This window comes from Camelus bactrianus, chromosome 7 (genome assembly GCF_048773025.1).
Source record: "Camelus bactrianus isolate YW-2024 breed Bactrian camel chromosome 7, ASM4877302v1, whole genome shotgun sequence".
Classification (NCBI taxonomy): domain Eukaryota; kingdom Metazoa; phylum Chordata; class Mammalia; order Artiodactyla; family Camelidae; genus Camelus; species Camelus bactrianus.
This window is the reverse complement of record NC_133545.1, coordinates 19,740,756-19,757,587: the sequence shown is the minus strand read 5'-3', so window position 1 is coordinate 19,757,587 and position 16,832 is coordinate 19,740,756. Positions and strand designations below refer to the sequence as shown.

At 51.7% G+C, this 16,832-nt stretch overlaps 1 protein-coding gene across 4 annotated transcripts in view; it reads right to left on the bottom strand.

Moving 5' to 3' along the window:
• The window catches only part of COPG2 (COPI coat complex subunit gamma 2), a 126,269-nt gene that overhangs the window by 49,635 nt on the left and 59,802 nt on the right, over positions 1-16,832 (bottom strand). The gene's annotated exons all lie outside the window — the stretch shown is intronic.

Here is a 16,832-nt window from a genome sequence, read left to right as displayed (position 1 = left end):
AGGCACAAAGCCAAGAAAAAGGGCAAAAAGCAAAAGTGCCGTTGTGAAAGGAAGAAGGTAGAATCAGAGGAAGAGGCTCCCAAGAGCTGAGTCAGAAGAGTGCAACAAAGGAGTCTGAATAGATATGTGAAAGGTTACATGGAGCAGCATTTTGGGGGCCCAGGAGGAAACCACGGCCCGTGTCCATGGGCAGTGAGCAGTGAGCAGTAAGCAGTGAGCGTGGGTTGGTGGGCGGAGCAGGACAGTATGTCTGAGGGAAAGAGGACTGAGCTGGGTTGAGCAGACGGTTGCGGGGGTCAAGACGGGAGCACAGAGCAGAGGAGGCTATGAATCCAGCTAGAAGCCTCACGGCAGGAGTGGAAAGAATGCTGCATGCTCAGGCCAGACAGCTCTCTCCTGTGCATGCAGGAGAGACCTTCCAACTGGGCCCAGGAGGTAGTAGGTCAGGTGAGCAGTCTCCTAAGGTGGGAGAATACGGTAGGGAGAGGTAGGCCAAAGGGCGAGAAGAGTAAGAAAGAGCAGGCTTTGGGGCCTTGTGGTTAGGACAGGAGCGGTGTGTTGAAATGATAACGGATACGTTGTTACCAAGAGTCGGATGGAGTTGAGTCCACAGGTGGTGGACATGGAGAATCCAGGAACTCTGCCCCCATGAACGGACCCTAAGCATGATGAGGTCCGTGCTGGTGGCAGAGCGAAACACAGGTGAGGTAGAGCGAGGTGTAGGAAAGGCCAGTAAGGAAAGCGGGAGTGGTAGGAGAGGGCCAGAGGAGAACGGGGTGGTGGAGGTAGCAGCCCCTTGGAAACGTTGGAGAGAGCCCTGTCAGTACAGGGCATGCGGAAATGTGAAAGGTCGGGGAGAAGCTCACAGGAGCATCAGCCTTCTCCAAAATGGTAGACCAGAAAGGTAGGGAGCTTTGGGGTGATCTGGGACTGCAGAAGGATTCAGTACAGCACACTGGGGAGGAAGAAGCTGGCAACGAGCAGAGCATTATGGCAGAAGGGAGCAGATATCAAGGAAAAGACCACTGAATCTGTCCCAGAACTGGCAGATGGAAGGGGAAGTAGGTCCGGAAGCTGAAGCTGAAGCAGAGGGTCTGTGGAAGATGATAGCGGGGAGAAAAGGTTGACAGTGGGCGAGTCAGTTCAGCACACCACCAGCTTGGAAGAGAGAGACACTGGAGTCTCTGGCAGCCATACAGTGTGGGCTGTGGGATGCAGGTTGGTTCAGGGGAGCTGATGAGAAGAGAAGGAGAGTGGTGGCAGTAAACGGGGGCCGGGGAGGAATCTCAAGAACACATGAGGGCACTCAGGGTCAGAATCAGGTGGAGGTGGGGGTGACATTTAGCAGTGGTCACTGATCTGTGTTTCTGCCACACTGGGAGTGGGAGTGTGGGAAGGCGGGGAGGTCTAGCATGTGCACAGACTCTGCAAAGAGAAGTAGGGGAGGAGGGGCCTTCAGTAGTAGTGGGGGGCGAGTCATAGGTCTAGTCCAAGAAGGTAATGTGGGCAGCAACGGGCCACAGAGGGAGGGAGCAAGGGGCAGGGTGATGGGGGTTGGGCGGTGGGGGTCTCCTGTTCAAGAGGCTGGGTCCAATGGACAACACAGGGAACAAGGCAGAATGGAAGGGAGAGTGCGGGAAGGGGCTTAGATAGCTGCACAGAGGTGTGGTGAGTGGAAGGTGGACAAGAGGGGAAGAAGGCAAGGGCAGGGGATCCCGGACTGTCTCAAGGAGGACTGTGATGTCAAGGACGATTGGCAGGGGTGCATCCCGGGGGCTGATTGAGAAGACATGGAAGCAGTGGAGGCCAGGAAAGGAAGAAGAGGAGGAAGCACTCGCTTGGTGTAAAGAGTTGTGCGCAGTGGCTTGATTACAAGGGAAGAGAGAAGAGGAGGAGGATGAGATGAGGTGAGGATGAGAATAAGGAAGCCTGAGGATAAAGGAGAGGTAGTGGCCTGAGCCAGTGGAAGAACCTGACAGGAGACAGCAGATGGTTCTGGAAAGGACGTGGCAGGGCAGGGGAGGAAAGAGTGTGAGTGTGCGATCAGGTCCAAGGAGGGAGCACCCCGACAGAGAAGGGATGACCCCGTTCTACTCAATCACGGGCATTGGGGAGCTTTGAGATCATGGTTCCTAGAGAAGAGGAGGGCGCTTTCCCTGGGCCAGGTTGGTAAAGGGAAGAAATGGGTCGCATGAGGAAGGGTCTCAGGAAGGAATGTCCAAGTGGAGCCTTGATGTGGCATGACGGGAGGGTCACCTGCCAGAGACAGGTGATGGGAGGCACCCAGGGGAGGGTGGAGAGTGGAGCACAGTGGAAGGGAGACAGGCTGGACACCAACAGGGGAAGGAATGAGAAGGAGGAGGTGGCAGGTAGGAATCCAGGCAGATGTCAGAGGTGCCAACCAGAAGGAACTTCAGAGATTCGGGACCAGCCAGGGGGAGCAGAGGCATGAGGAAGGAGGAGTGGAAAGGGGTGGCTAGTAGTGGGTGGGAGCAGTGGCTGCTCCTAAGAGCATCGAATGTTGTGGGGAGGGTAGAACTTTTTGGCCAGGCTCTTTAATACGGATCCGCTAGGGATGGGGTGGGAGGTGGGGAGGGCTTTTGGGCTGGGGTTGGGTTGGGGATGGGGTTGGGGTGTGGGTTGGTTATGGGGTTGGATGGGAGGGTGGGGTTGGGATCAATGGGTGTGGGAGGGGGCGGGGAATTGGGTGGGAGGAAGGGAAAGGGTGGGGGACAGGGTTAGGGTGGGGTATGGGTTGGGTTTGACCGGGTTGGATGGGAGGGCAGGGTTGGGATTAATGGGGGTGGGGATGGGGGTGGGAGGGTTGGGGGGGTCATGAGCCAATCTCCAGGCACTGAGAAAATCTTTAGCTGTGCTTCTGGACTCATTACAGGTCCAGTGTTGGGGTGATGACTGCAGGTTGAGGAGAGGAATGGGAAGACCAGTGAATCCACCCAGAGAGGACAGAGAGCAGCTGCAGGAGAAGAGGAAGGGAAAGGTCTGCTTAGCGGGAATCATAGAGGAACGTGAGGATGACGGGGCAGGGCTCTGCAAGAGGACAGTGTCACGGGTCTGCTACAAGGAGGGGTAAAGTAGAAAAAGGGACAATGGCAAGTGCCAAGAAGGACCAGATATGGACCAAAAATATTGTCACAATGCCTGAGAGTCATTAATGATGGGTGGAGGTGTAGGGGCAGTATGAAAAGAGCAATACTCTAATGCAGACTGGGGTTTAGGGCATGTCAGGTTTCAGCGACTCAGTGTGGAAGGGAGTGTGTGGTTCTAAGAGAATAGTACTGAACAGTGGCAGAGCGGGGGCCATGTGGGGTTTTTGAAGAACAAGTGTCAACAGCACCTGATGGGAGGCGAAAGGTGTGCAAGGGAACATGCAGCCCAGGTGGTCTCATCAGGCTTCCCTGAGAGAGAGTCCATAAAAACCATCTGAATGGTGAGCAGTGCTCTCTGCTCAATACAAAAAGAATATGCAAAAGAATCCCCAAAAGAAAGCACAAAAACATGGCCAGATAATGAGGCTGAAAAGCTGCCTCGCGGGGTCACACATCCTCAGGTGAGAATCACTGGGTGTGGGGCAGGGCGGAGAGCTGGGCAGAGGGGAGTGGGAGAGACGAGCCCCTGACGTGGGGTAGATGCAGGCATCAGAGTCAGGACTGTCAGACATGGAGGAAAGGACCCAGGACCAGGCAGAGAGCGAGTGAATGGAGGGAGCCAACAAAAGGACCCGGAATGGTGGGGGTGGCTAGGATTCACTGTCCATGGTAGGGAGTGGGGCGCCAAGGCGGAGGTCCCTGAGCTGAGGACACCTGAGGAGTGGGACTGAGAGAGATGGCAGTGGCGACCAAAAGGAAGTTGGGTTGTGCATATATGAGTAGCAAGCTCCGGGTGGGATGTCCATAGGGAAGAAAGGGCAGACAGGATGGGACACAACACTGAATGAGAGCATCTGGGAGAGATGACTGCTAGGGAGGGAGGCGGAGGAGAGGAGGGTGGACAACAGGACCAGGGCTCTGTGCAGGTCGAGACTAGCAGGGTGATGTCAGGCATGAGGTGGCAGGAGGCAGGGCACAAGTCAAGGTGTGTGGGGAAAGGAAGAAGGTGGGAGAATCAGAGGAGGAGACTCCCCAAGAGCTGAGTCAGAAGAGCCCACAACAAAGGGGCTGGATGGAAACATCCCAGGTTTCAGGGAGCAACCTTTTCGAGGTCCAGGAGGACACTGCAGCATTGGTCCACAAGACTGAGTATGGGGGGGCGGGCAGAGTGTGTGGGCTCAGCACAGTGTCGGAGGCAAAGAGGACTGAATTGGGCTGAGCAGTGGGCGAGGATCAGGAAGGGAGCACCCAACAGAGAAGACTACTGAATCCAGCTGCAAGAGTCTCAGTGGGAGCTCAAAGAACATCACACGCTTAGGTCGGACAGCTGTTTATGACGCTGCAGTGGAGAAGCAAAGAAGGAGAGACCTTGAAGCTGGGCGTTCAGGTGAGCAGTCTCCGCCAGGTGGGAGAGTGTGGTAGAGGGCAGGTGGTCCGTCGGGCCAGAGGAGTGAGAAATCGCAGGACACGGCGCCTGGCAGGCATACCAGGGGCTTGTGGAGAGGATCAGGGAGCGCACTGCACCAGGAGAGGAGTGACAAAGGGCGGAGGTGGAGAACCTACAAACTTTACCCCCGAAAGTGGGTCAAAGGCATGAGGCGGCTCACGCAGGAGGAAGGGCACAGCGAGGATAAGACAGGGCAGGCGAGGAACTCGGGAGAGGTGGCTGAGGTCAGAGGATGTTGAGGTGCTAGAGGTAGTGGCTCTTGAAAATTCTGGAGACAAAACTGCAGGGCATGGTGAGATGATGGAAGGCCAGAGAGCACCCAGAAGCAATGACTTTCTCCAAATTGGTAGACCCAAAAAGTAGCGTGCTTTGGTGAGCGTTCAGGCAGCGTGGATTCAGTACAGCATGCTGGGGACCAAGAAGCTGGCACCGGGGGAGCACGAGGTTCAGTCAAGGAAGAGGAAGTTGAGGGAACGGTTGAGGAATCTGTCACCTGACTGGCAGGTGGCTGGGGAAGTAGGATGGGATGCTGACGAGGAGGCAGAGGGGCTCCTGAAGACAAGAGGAAGAGAAAAGGTGGATGTGCCAAGCCAGTTCAATGGGCAGCCAGCTTGGAAAGAGAAACTCTGGAATCTCAGGCAGGATACAAATTGGATCAGGGGAATCGGTGGGAAAATAAAGGAACAGGTGGCAGTGAAGAGGGGAAAGAATGTCATGAACTTGCTGGGACTCAGAGCAGGTAAAGAGAAGAGCAAGGCCAGGGGGGAAAATGAGGAAGAGGAGGAGCAAGGAGCCTGGAGAGCCCCAGTCTGGGACTTTGGCAGGTCTCAGGAGACAAGAGGGTTCTGCACGCCCTGATGCCAGATGGCAGAAGCAGAGCAGAGCAGGGCAGAGACGCCATAGCCTGGGGCTTTGAAGACCCAAGGCCCTCAGAGCAGCAGGGAAAGGGCCACAATGACTGTGGTGACACAGAGGAAACGGGGCTGTGTTGCATGTCAGATAGACTCTGCATACAAACCACGGGCAGGTAACCTCAGGGACACTGGGAAGGACCAGGTGGAGTCCATGGTGTGGGTAGCAGATATGCTTAGAAATGGCACAGGAATGGGTGGGAACTAAGGTGGTATTGACAGCTGCTGTCAGTCAGCGAATCTGTGCCTCTGCTAGTCCATGGGTGCTGACAGGTGGGGGTTTAGCATGTGGCAGAGAGACTGCATAGGGAATCAGGGGAGAAGTGGGGACCTTCACAGCCAATGGGATGTCGTAAGTCTAGTCTGAGAAGATAATGTGGGTAGGAAAAGGCCACAGAGGGAGACACCAGTGGGTGGGACACTGGGGCCCTGGGGGACTCTTGTCTGCGAGGCTGGACCTGAACAGCAAGGAGGCAAGGCCACATGGACTGGAGAGTAATTGGTGGGTCTTCAGATCTGCATGTGGGTGATGTGAGGGGAACGTGGCTAGAGGCAAGGAGGGCAGAGCGGGGATCTGGACGTGTCAACAAGGAGAGGGACAGCAAGGGTGATGGCCGGGGGTGCACCCCAGGTCCATGAAAAGAGAGATGGAATCAGTGGAGGCAAGGAAAGAAGAAGGCAAGGTGGCGGCCTGGTGTAAAGTCCTGTGTACAGTGGCTTGTTTAAAAGGGAAGACAGAACAGGAAGTAAGGAAAGACAGGAAGGCGCTAAGGAAAAGGGAGCCTAAAAAGAAATGGTGGTCTGAGCCCGTGGAAGAACCAGACCAGTGACAGCCCATGATTTCAGGGAGAACAGGGAAGGGGAGGAAAGAGTGTGAGCATGAGAGCAGGTCCCAGGAGGGAGCAGCCCTACAGAGACAGAGTGACCCAGTGCAACTCAGTGACAGGTATTAGGGAGCACTGAGATGGGATCATGGTTCCTAAAGAGGAGGGCACTTTCCCTGGACAGGGAGGGAAAAGGAAGAAATGGGTTGCATGAGGAAGGGTCTCAGGAAGGAATGTCCAAGTGGAGCCTTGATGTGGCATGACGGGAGAGTCACCTGCCAGAGACAGGTGATGAGAGGCACCCCGGGGAGGGTGGAGACTGGAGCGCAGTGGAAGGGAGACAGGCTGGACAACAACAGGGGGAGCAATGAGAAGGAGGAGGTGGCAGGTAGGAATCCAGGCAGATCTCAGAGGTGCCAACCAGAAGGAACTTCAGAGATTCGGGACCAGCCAGGGGGAGCAGACGCATGAGGAAGGAAGAGTGGGAAAGGGGTGGCTAGCAGCGGGCGGGAGCAGTGGCTGCTGCTACACCTGGAATATTGTGGCAAGGGTAGAACTTTTTGGCCAGGCTCTTTAATATGGATCCAGGGTGGGGTGTGGTCTGGGACAGGGTTCAGGATTGGGGTACAAATTGAGTTTGACAGGATTGGATGTGAGGGCAGGGTTGGGATCAGTGGGGATGGTGGGGAAGGGAGAAGGAGCTCCAGGCACTGAGAAAATCATCTACTTTGAGCTTATGGAATGACTGCAAGTCCAGTGCTGGGGGTGATGACTACGCTGAGATGAGGGAGGGTGAGACCACTGAATCCACCCAGAGAGGACGAGGGAGAGGGGCTGCAGGGAAGGCAGAAGGGAAACACCTGGCTGTCAGGAGACACAGCTGGACAGTACGACCATAAGGTGTCACAGAGCTGAATGAGGAGGGGTAAACTTTTGAAAGGGACAGTGACAAGCACCTAGAAAGAGAGTTAGACCAAAGATATTGTCACCTGCCTGAGTCATGATGTGTGCGGGATAGGAGGGGTGTGGGCATGAGAAGAGATGGGACACAAAAGTGCAGGAGAGGCTCTGGGGGAGAGAAGAGCAATCGGAGGGAGGAGGAGAGAAGGAGGGCGGACAGCGGTGCCCAGGGCTCTGTGCGGGTCCAGACTCAGTGTGATGGTGTCGGGAGTGGGGCTGCCAGGTGTGGGGGCAAGGAGGTGAGAAGAAGGTGAAAGGAAAAAGGGGAATCAGGCAGGGGTTTCCCGAGAGCTGGGTCAGGAGAGTGTGCAACGAGGGGTCTGGATGGAAACGTGAGAGTTAAAGGAGCGACACCGTGGGGACCTGGGAGGAGAGCGCAGCCTGGCTCATGAGCGGGGGTCGGGGGCGGGGCGTGCAGGGTCGGTGCAGTGGGTCTGAAGCAGAGATGATGGAGCTGGGCTGAGCGGAAGGTGGGGGGGGTCGTCAAGAAGGGAGCACGCAGCACAGGAAAGTACTGAGTCCAGCTGGAAGACTCACAGACGGTAGCTGCAAGAATGTCACACGGATCAGGTAGCACAGTTCCTTTGCTATGTGTGCAGTAGCGGGAGAGCAGGAGAGACCCTGAAAGCGGGCCGAGGATGTAGGTGACCAGGTGAGCGGCGGCCTCGAACAACTGGGAGAGTGTGGTGGAGGAGAGGTGGTCCAACGGGCCAGGAGAGGGCGGAGGGGCAGGCGATGGCGCCGGGCAAGGAAAGGCCTGTGGAGGGCATCAGGGAACACACAGGAGAGAGTGGATGTGGAGAATCCAGGGTCCCTGCCCCCGAGTGGGCAGGAAAGGGGAGAGGAAGCCCAGTGGATGTGGAGAATCCAGGGTCCCTGTCCCCGAGTGGGCAGGAGGAGGAGCACAGCGCAGGTGAGGCACGCGAGGAACTCGGGAGAGGCGGGGTGAGGCCAGAGGAGAACGAGGTCGAGGTCGTAGAGGTAGTGGCCATCGAAAATGTTGGAGACAGGGCACGGCGAGAGGAAAGGTCATAGAGAAGGCCGGAGAAGCAGTGACCTTCTCCCGTCTGGCGGACTCGGCAAGGTTAGGGCGCTTAGGGGGAAATCTGGATGGCAGATGGACTCAGTACAGGACACTGCGGACAGGGAAGCTGGCCATCCCAGGAGCATGAGGGCTGGTCAAGGAAAAGAGCGCTGCATCCTTCTCATGACTGACAGGTGGTAGGGGCATTGCTCAGGGGGCAGAAGGGACGAGACCGGGGACGGGAATCACAGAAGAAGGGAGAGAACCTTAGGAATGTCTGAGGGGCCCAGGGTCAGCGAAGGGGGCACCGTGGAAGGGGAAAGGCAGCCTGAAGAGCTCTCAATGTGGGACTTCGGCAGATGTCAGGGGGAGGGGGTACGTGCGGTACTGAGACGGGCCAGGAGCTGCAGTGCAGAGGTGAGACCTCATAGCCGGAGCATCGGAAGACCTGGGAAAGGAAACCCAATGGCTGCGCTAAAACTGAGGAACCTGGGTGTCACTGCACATTAAGCCGGACCCTACAGAGAAACCACTGGCAGGTAACCTCAGGGATCTGGGCTGGGCTCCTGTGGCTGCAGTGCAGAGTGCAGGCAGCAAACGTGCGTAAAATGGCAGCGGAGTCGGGGAGGAGCAGGCTGAGCTGACATTGCCCAACCATCACTGACTGAGCTTTTGCTCTTCCAGGGGTGTTGGGAAGGGTGCAGGTCCAGCATGTGGTGGGGGCGGCACACAGGGAAGGAGGGAGGAGGGGGACCTCCGAAACCAGTGGGGTGTCAGGGGTCTGGCCTGAGAAGGTAATGGGGGCAGCACAGAGGGAGCGAGCAGAGGGCAGGACGGTGAGGGCTTGAGCAGCAGGGGCTCTTGTTTGGGAGGCTGGATCCAGGGAACAGCAGAGGGGGCAAGGCAGAATGGGACGGAGCGTGAGAGTGGGGTCTTAAAATCTGTACATGAGGGGATGGTGGCCTAGAGAGAAGGAGGGCAAAGGGGGGGTCTGGATGTCGTCGGGGAGTGGGAGCGCAAGGCTGATGGGCAGGGGTGCGTCCCGGGCCCAAAGGAGGAGCGATGGAAGCAGTGGAGACGAGGAAAGAAGAGGCGGAAGAGGGGGCGTGTGTAAAGTCCTGTGCGTAGTGGCTTGATTACAAGGGAAGAGAAGAGAAAGGAAGGAAGGACAGGAAGCCTCCAGGAAAATGGTGGGTGGCCTGAGCCAGTGGAAGGACCAGATCCTGACAGCCCATGATTTCAGCGAGAACATGGCAGGGTAGTGGAGGAAAGAGTGTGAGCATGAGAGCAGGTCCTGGAGGGAGCACCCCTACAGAGAAAGGATTACCCTGTGCTACTCAATGACAGGCACTGGGGAACTTTGAGATCATGGTTCCTAGAGAAGAGGAGGGCGCTTTCCCTGGGCCAGGTTGGTAAAGGGAAGAAATGGATCACATAAGGAAGGGTTGTGGGAAAGAATATCCTAATGGGGCCTTGATGCAGCAGGACAGGAAGGTCACCTCCCAGACAGAGACAAGGTGATGGGAGGCCTCCGGGACAGGATGGAGAGTGGAGCACAGTGGAAGGAACACAGGCTGGACACCAAGAGGAGAAGGAATGATAGGAGAAAACTGGCAGTGTAGCTGTACTGGCAGAAGTGCCAACCAGAAGGAACTTTTGAGATTTGGGACTACCCAGGGCGGGCAGAGGCATGAGGAAGGAGGAGTGGGAAAGGGGTGGCTAGCAGTGGGTGGGGAGCAGTGGCTGCTGCTAACAGCATCGAATGTTGTGGGGAGGGTAGAACTTTTTGGCCAGGCTCTTTAATACGGATCCGCTGGGGATGCGGGGGGAGGTGGGGATGGGAGGCAGAATGGGATGGGACTGGGGTTGGGGTGCAGGTCAGGTTGGACAGGGTTGTGTAGGGGAACAAGGTTGGGAGTGAAGGTGGGGGGGGTGGGAGATCCAGCTCCAGACACTGAGAAAACCATCTTTAGTTGTGCTTCTGGACTGAATACAGGTCCAGTGTTGGGGTGATGGTTGCAGGTTGAGGAGCGGATTGGGAAGACCAGTGAATCCACCTGGAGAGGACAGAGAGCAGCTGCAGGAGAGGAGGAAGGGGAAGGCTGCTTAGCAGGAATCACAGAGGAACGTGAGGACGACAGGGGCAGGGCTCTGTAAGAGGACAGTGTCATGGGTCTGAAATGAGGAGGGGTAACCTAGGGAAAGGGACAATGGCAAGCGCCAAGAAGAACGATAGGTTTGTACCAAAGATACTGTCATAATGCCTAAGAGTCATAAAGGGTGGGGTGCAGGGGAGTGTCTGGGGCGTGGTGACTTGACAAGAAAAGTGCTCTGATGCAGACTGGAGTTAGGGGGATGTTGGTTGTCACTGAATAAATATGGAAGGGAATGTGGTGGTTCCAAGAGGACAGTGCCGGGCAGTCAGAGTGGGGGCAATGCTGGGTTTTGGGTTTTTTTTTTTTTTTTAGGAAAAAGCATCATTAGCAACTGTTGGGGGCCAGAGGCGCTCAAGGGGAGAGTGTATCTCAGGGGGTCACACTGTGATGATTCTGCCCGGGGATACGGTCAGGGTGTGGATTTCACCTGAGTGGGAGCTGCAGGCATGCACCCCAGGGGAGGCCTATCAAAACATCTGGGGTGCAGTACTCTCCTCAAAACAAAAACCCAGAGTAAAACCACAAAAATACAAGACAGATGGAAAGATGACATTGATAGGCTTGCCTTTGGGGCCACGCATCCTTGGGGGAGAATCACTGGGTGGAAGGGGGAGGGAGGGGAACGTAAGCAGATAAGCCTGAGTTGGGGTAGATGCAGGCATCAGAGTTGAGACTGGGAGATGTGGAGGAAAAGGACCCAGGACCAAGCAGACAGCGAGCAAATGAATGTAGCCGACAAGGCACCTGGAACGACGGGTGGTGGGTTGGGATTACTGTCAGTCGGTAGGGAGTGGATTGCAAGCATGGTGTTCCTGGAGCTGAGGAGTTTTGAGGAGTAAAGCTGAGGGAGACAGAAGTAGTGGCTGAAAGGAAGATGGATTGTGTGTATGTGAGCAGAGGGTACCAGAGGGGATGTACACACCAAAGGAAGGGGTGGATGGGATGGGACAGCGCAGGAGAGGCTCTGGGAGAGAGGTGACTGCATGGTGGGAGAAGGGCAGAAGCAGGGTGGACAGCAGTGCCCAGGGCTTTGTGCGGGTCCAGACTGAGTATGATGGCATCAGGAGTGCGGCTGGCAGACGTGGGGGCAAGAGGGTGAGAAGGTGAAAGGAAAAAGCTAGGAGAATCAGAGGCAGGGGCTCCCCAAGAGCTGCATCAGTAGAGTGTGCAACAAGGGGTCTGGATGGAAACGTGAAAGTTTCAGGAGTGATGCTGCGGGGACCTGGGAGGACAGTGCAGCCTGGCTCAGAGCAGGGGTTGGGGGCGGAGTGTGCAGGGTTGGTGCAGTGTGTCTGAAGCAGGGACGATGGAGTTGGGCTGAGCAGAAGGTGGGGGGTCCAGAAGGGAGCACACAGCACAGGAAAGTACTGAGTCCAGCTGGAAGACTCACGGACAGTAGCTGCAAGAATGTCACACAGATCAGGAACATAAGCAGTAGAGAAGGAAATTAGGAGTGATGATGAAATTGTGCATGGAAGCAGGTGATCAGGTGAGCATTCTGAAGCAGGAAGTAGAGGAGAAGTGGTGGTCCAGTAAGAAGAGAAAGGGCAGGCGCCTTGCAGCTAGGACAGGAGATGCTTGTTGAGAAGATGAGGGAATGTGCTGCACAGAGGGTGATAACAAAGAGGCAGAAGGTTGGAGTGGATGTGGAGGATCCAGGAGCTTTGTCCCATGAGTGGGCCATGACAAAGCCCATGTAGGAGGCAGAGGATAGCATGGGAGTAAGGCTAGTGGGGAACATGCTGGGGTAGGAAGAGGCTAGAGGAGGATCAGGTGGTAGAGGTACTGACTCATGGAAGACATTGGAGACAACCCAGTCAGTGCAGGGCAACACAAGATGAAATGATGAAAGGTCAGCGACAAGCCCAGAGAGGCCATGACCATCTCCAAAATGGGGGACCTGCAAAGACAGTGTGCTTAAGGCTGAATTGGAATAGCATATGGATTCATGCAGCACGCTGCAGACCAAGAAGCTGGTCACAGGGGAGCGTGAGGGCAGATCAAGAAGGGAGCAGATATCAAGGAAAAGGCCACTGTATCCGTCACATGACTGGCAGGTGGTTGGGGAGGTGGGATCAGATGCTTAAGATAAAGCAGAGTGGCTCTCAAAGGCTAGAGTGGGAGAAAAGGCAGAGGATGGGCCAAGTAAGGTTCAGTCCACACCCAGTGTGCAAAGAGAGAGACCTTGGATTTCTGAGCAGCCATGAAGGGGACAGGCCAGTGTTGAGATGGGCCAGGGGAGTCAAAGGGAGGAGAAAGGGACAGGCATCATGGGAGAGGGGGAGAACCTGATGAATGTATGAAGGGCTCAGGGTAATTAAAGGGGCTCTAAAGAAAAGGGGAGGGCAGCCTGAAGGGCTCCCAATCTGGGGACATCAGCAGATCTCAGGGACAGGAGTGGGGCATATGTGGTATTGAGATCAGACAGTAGGTGCATACTAGTGAATATAAGAAAGCATAGGTGCTATCTGCTATGTCTGTGGGCAAGCATGCTTTTATTAGGAAGATACACGACGTAGAATGTTCACAGAGGGAGAGGCTGTAGCACAGCCCAGTACAGAGTAAAGGCGGTGTGGTGCAGTCAGCTGAGCTTTGAAAGCATTGTATTTAGCACTGGTAAAATAGTCTTCTTCAGATGTTGATGTAGTGTTTATATGTTTAATGTTTTTCCAATGAAAAAGAGCAGAGGAAAAATGGAAAGAAATGGTTAAAATGAAATTGGAATTAAGTTGAGAGTATACATATAATGATATAAATCATCCGTGGAATTATTAAGGAGGATTATAATGGTTACGAGGCATAGTGCTGCGTGTTAAACTTGAGCAAAATTAATGGAATAAAGGAAAATGGAAGAAATATATAAAAAGAAATTGTCACAGGCAAATTGGTGGCTGCCGGAAAAATCTACCAGATAATTATGTCAAAGTGGGTAGATTCAGGAGAATAAATGGTCATATGGAGGTAAATTCATAAAATGAAATCTGAAGGGAGAGCGCCAGCAGCAACCTCATGACATTGGTACCACTGACATCCAAAGATGAAGATGCACGCATTACAGTGGTATCATTTGGAATAGTAACAGTAAGTCAAGGAGGAAGTTCACACATTTTCACATACTGAATCTATTTAAAAGCTCAGGTTGTGAACCAAGCCTGGGTGGTACCAACAAGCAGAGGGTTTTTCCCTAAGGTCAAGAGGGAAAAAGAGGAAATGAGTGGATATGCCATGTTTACACTGCATTCTGGAGAGATGCTATCACTTAAGAAAGGGAGCAATAAAGATTACATTTACTGATGCTGATGGTGTGAAACAGAAACATGAAATAGGATAAAAGACAGACTGAAAGTAAGTATAGAGGGAAAGTTAGACATTTCAGTGTGTTTGAGGAAAGGGAGACAGGTTATGAAATGAATGGAAAGGGAGACGGGTTATGAAATGAATGAACGGGGTGAATGAGATCTCAAACTGGAAGTCTTGGCCAATCTCATAATGGGTCAAATTGGAGCAAAACTGATTTTATGACTAGACTGATATAAATTCTAGTGATAGGGGACACGGTGGTTGAACAGTTATATTCAACTTATCCTGCTTTTATAGGATTTGAGTAAAAATTGAGATTATGTGCTTAGCTAAGAAGAATGCAGTTTCATCAGGGGTCATTAGTGTGGATCCCAGTGAGTGGCTGGAGGTGAGTCAAAGTAAAAAACAGAAATGTTACTTAATTGAAGCTGTGGATTTAATGTCAGAATGTCAGGAGTTAATACAGTTAATACTGAACCACAAATAATAGAATGGAGACTGCAGATTCAGAGAAGAGTCTGGAGTCCGTCAGAATCCCGTGGTAGCTCAAGTTCAGATAGACGTTAAAGGAAGCGTAGGCAGAAAGTTGAGAACTGAAGCATATGCGAAAGTTATGGATTGTTAAATGGGAGGCAGCCTCCCTAATGAAAACCAGAAAAAGACTCATACATGTACTGTTAAACTTGATCTTAGTATGGATATTTGCTATTAAAGACCTTTTAAGTGAGTTATGTAAATTTGTTGAAATGCTTTAAGATGAGAAATATGACATAATAAAACAAAAAGTTAAGTAGGTAGGGTCATTATAGAGATCCAAAGCAGGGAAAAATTTGTAGAATGTTGCATATATGTATGTTATTACTAGTATAATAAATATTCAGAGGAAAGAAAGTTGCTGGATGAGAAAGGACATGAAGAAGGCATGCTGCCTTGAAGGCTTTTCTACAAATTTGAGTGAAGAGTAATTATGGAGGACAGAAAAGAGCACGTAGGACTAACTGAATTGAGACTTATGAAGCTGATTACTCTTTCCACAAATTGCCCAAGATTTGACGGACAGAGTTATGGTAATATCTTGATGTTGAGTTAAAGTAGAGTAGATTTTTTTCAGATGGCGTAGATTTTTTTTGACACTTATAAAGTAGGGGGAGTGAGAAAGTTTAAAGATACAGCAAAGATAAGAACGATTGCTGGAACAGCTTTCTAGGGGAGACTGGCCGGTGTGTGTCTTTTGAACTGTGAGAGACTTGATTTTAAAGAAGATAAAGGGAGAGAGTGGATAGTTTCAGAACTGAAACAATAATACCTTCTATCTATTAAGTATTTACTATGTATCTGGCACCACACTAATCACTTTACTTAATTTCATTTTATCCCTCTGACAATCCTAAAAGGCTTACAGAGATCAAATAATTTGTCCAAGATTACAGTCAGTGTGCAGCAGAGTCAGAATTCAAATCCCAATCTATCTTCAAAACCTAGACTCCTTTCTATTCTATACAGTTGAAGGAAATCACAGTCTCCAGAATTTCTTTTTTTTTTTTCTGTAATTATATGGAAAATATATTTTCTGAGATAAGACAAGTAGTGGTGATGTATATATCTTCAGGTGATTGGTGAAATTCAAAATATCTACAGTGGGAAAATGCAGAAAAGAAGGAATGGGTAGAAGACTTCGTACTGCCTAGACCCTGGTATTTCACTTCTGTTCACTGTACAGCAAAGACTTTGGATTGGCCGTGGATGAAAAATTTTAGTTTCTAACAAAGACTAAAGAATAGAAAGGATTTTTTTTTTAAAGCAGGCACGTGATGGGTCAAATATAAATTGACTACTAACAAAGTTTTAAAAGTCCAAATGTTGAGACAGAATTCCATTTCTTCTCTCCAAGATACAATGACAAATTTACAACTAAGTTTCAACACCAATCAGCAAATCCTTTAAATTTAACAGAAAAGAAAGAAAATTCTCCAAATGTCAAATTTTTACAAACAAAATACTAACAACCATCAAGCAAAAGCGTCCATAGCCAGCAGACCAAAAGTTGAAACCTCTGGGCTAATTTGTAAGATCTATATTTTAAAAAGAAATTAACTCCTTAGTAAGGAGGTGTAAGAAACCACCCCTATATTTTGTCTTGGTAGAAATGTTTTCTGTTGTTGTTGTTTTCTCCTGTACTATATGTAACTTCTGTAATTTCAATATTGTTGTTTTATGTATTTTGATATTGTAAAACTGTATTTATTGTATTCTATTAGGACCACTCCTTGGGATGTGAGGCACCTGAGTTATCAGTTATCCAAGTGAACCTGGGGAAATGGGAGGAGCTAGTATTCTCAATTGGGAAAAGCTTGATTCTTCAATGAGTTCAGCATTTTGCTTCCCTCTGAAATTAAGTGGCAAAGGAATGGCATCCCTTAAAAAAAAGAAACTTAGTAAGAAGTACAATGGGGGAAGAATTGTGAAATAAGGAGAGGTGGCTACTGGAAAAAACTAAAAAAATGTGGAGTCTCCCAGGATGATGGCAGAAGCCACAGGGCTACATTAAGACTGGGCCCAGATACTGGTTTAGAACAAGGCTAAATAAAACTAGCTTTACTAAAGAGTACAGCCAGCTTAATTACTGGCTGGTGGACATATTTTAAATGAGTCTAACCAGAGGAAAACAGACCAGGAAAGAAAGTGTAGCTAAAAGGGAACGGAACTAGAGAAACCTCATAAAGGGATAAAGGAGGTGATTAAAGGTTAAAGTTGGATGGCCTAATGCTTGAAGGAGAAATACTGGAGGCCAGCTAGGAAAGTGCCTTCCTACCCAGGGGGTTATGGATCCAGGGTGGCTGCAAGTGCAGGTCCACCCAGGGCCAGAGGGAACAACCTGGGATTCAGACCCAGCAATGGTGCCAACTTGAATCTACCTCGTGCTAGAGTGAGTAGCCTGGTCTATCATCCAACACAGGTGAGACTGGACAGGGGCTCCCAGAACCAACAGCTAAAAAGGGGGTTGGGAGAGGGGCTAAGAGAAGACAGGTTAAGCCCCAAATATAACTCAGTGATGACCAGGGACAACTATTTACTAGTACTTTTATGATTTCTTGTAACTCTG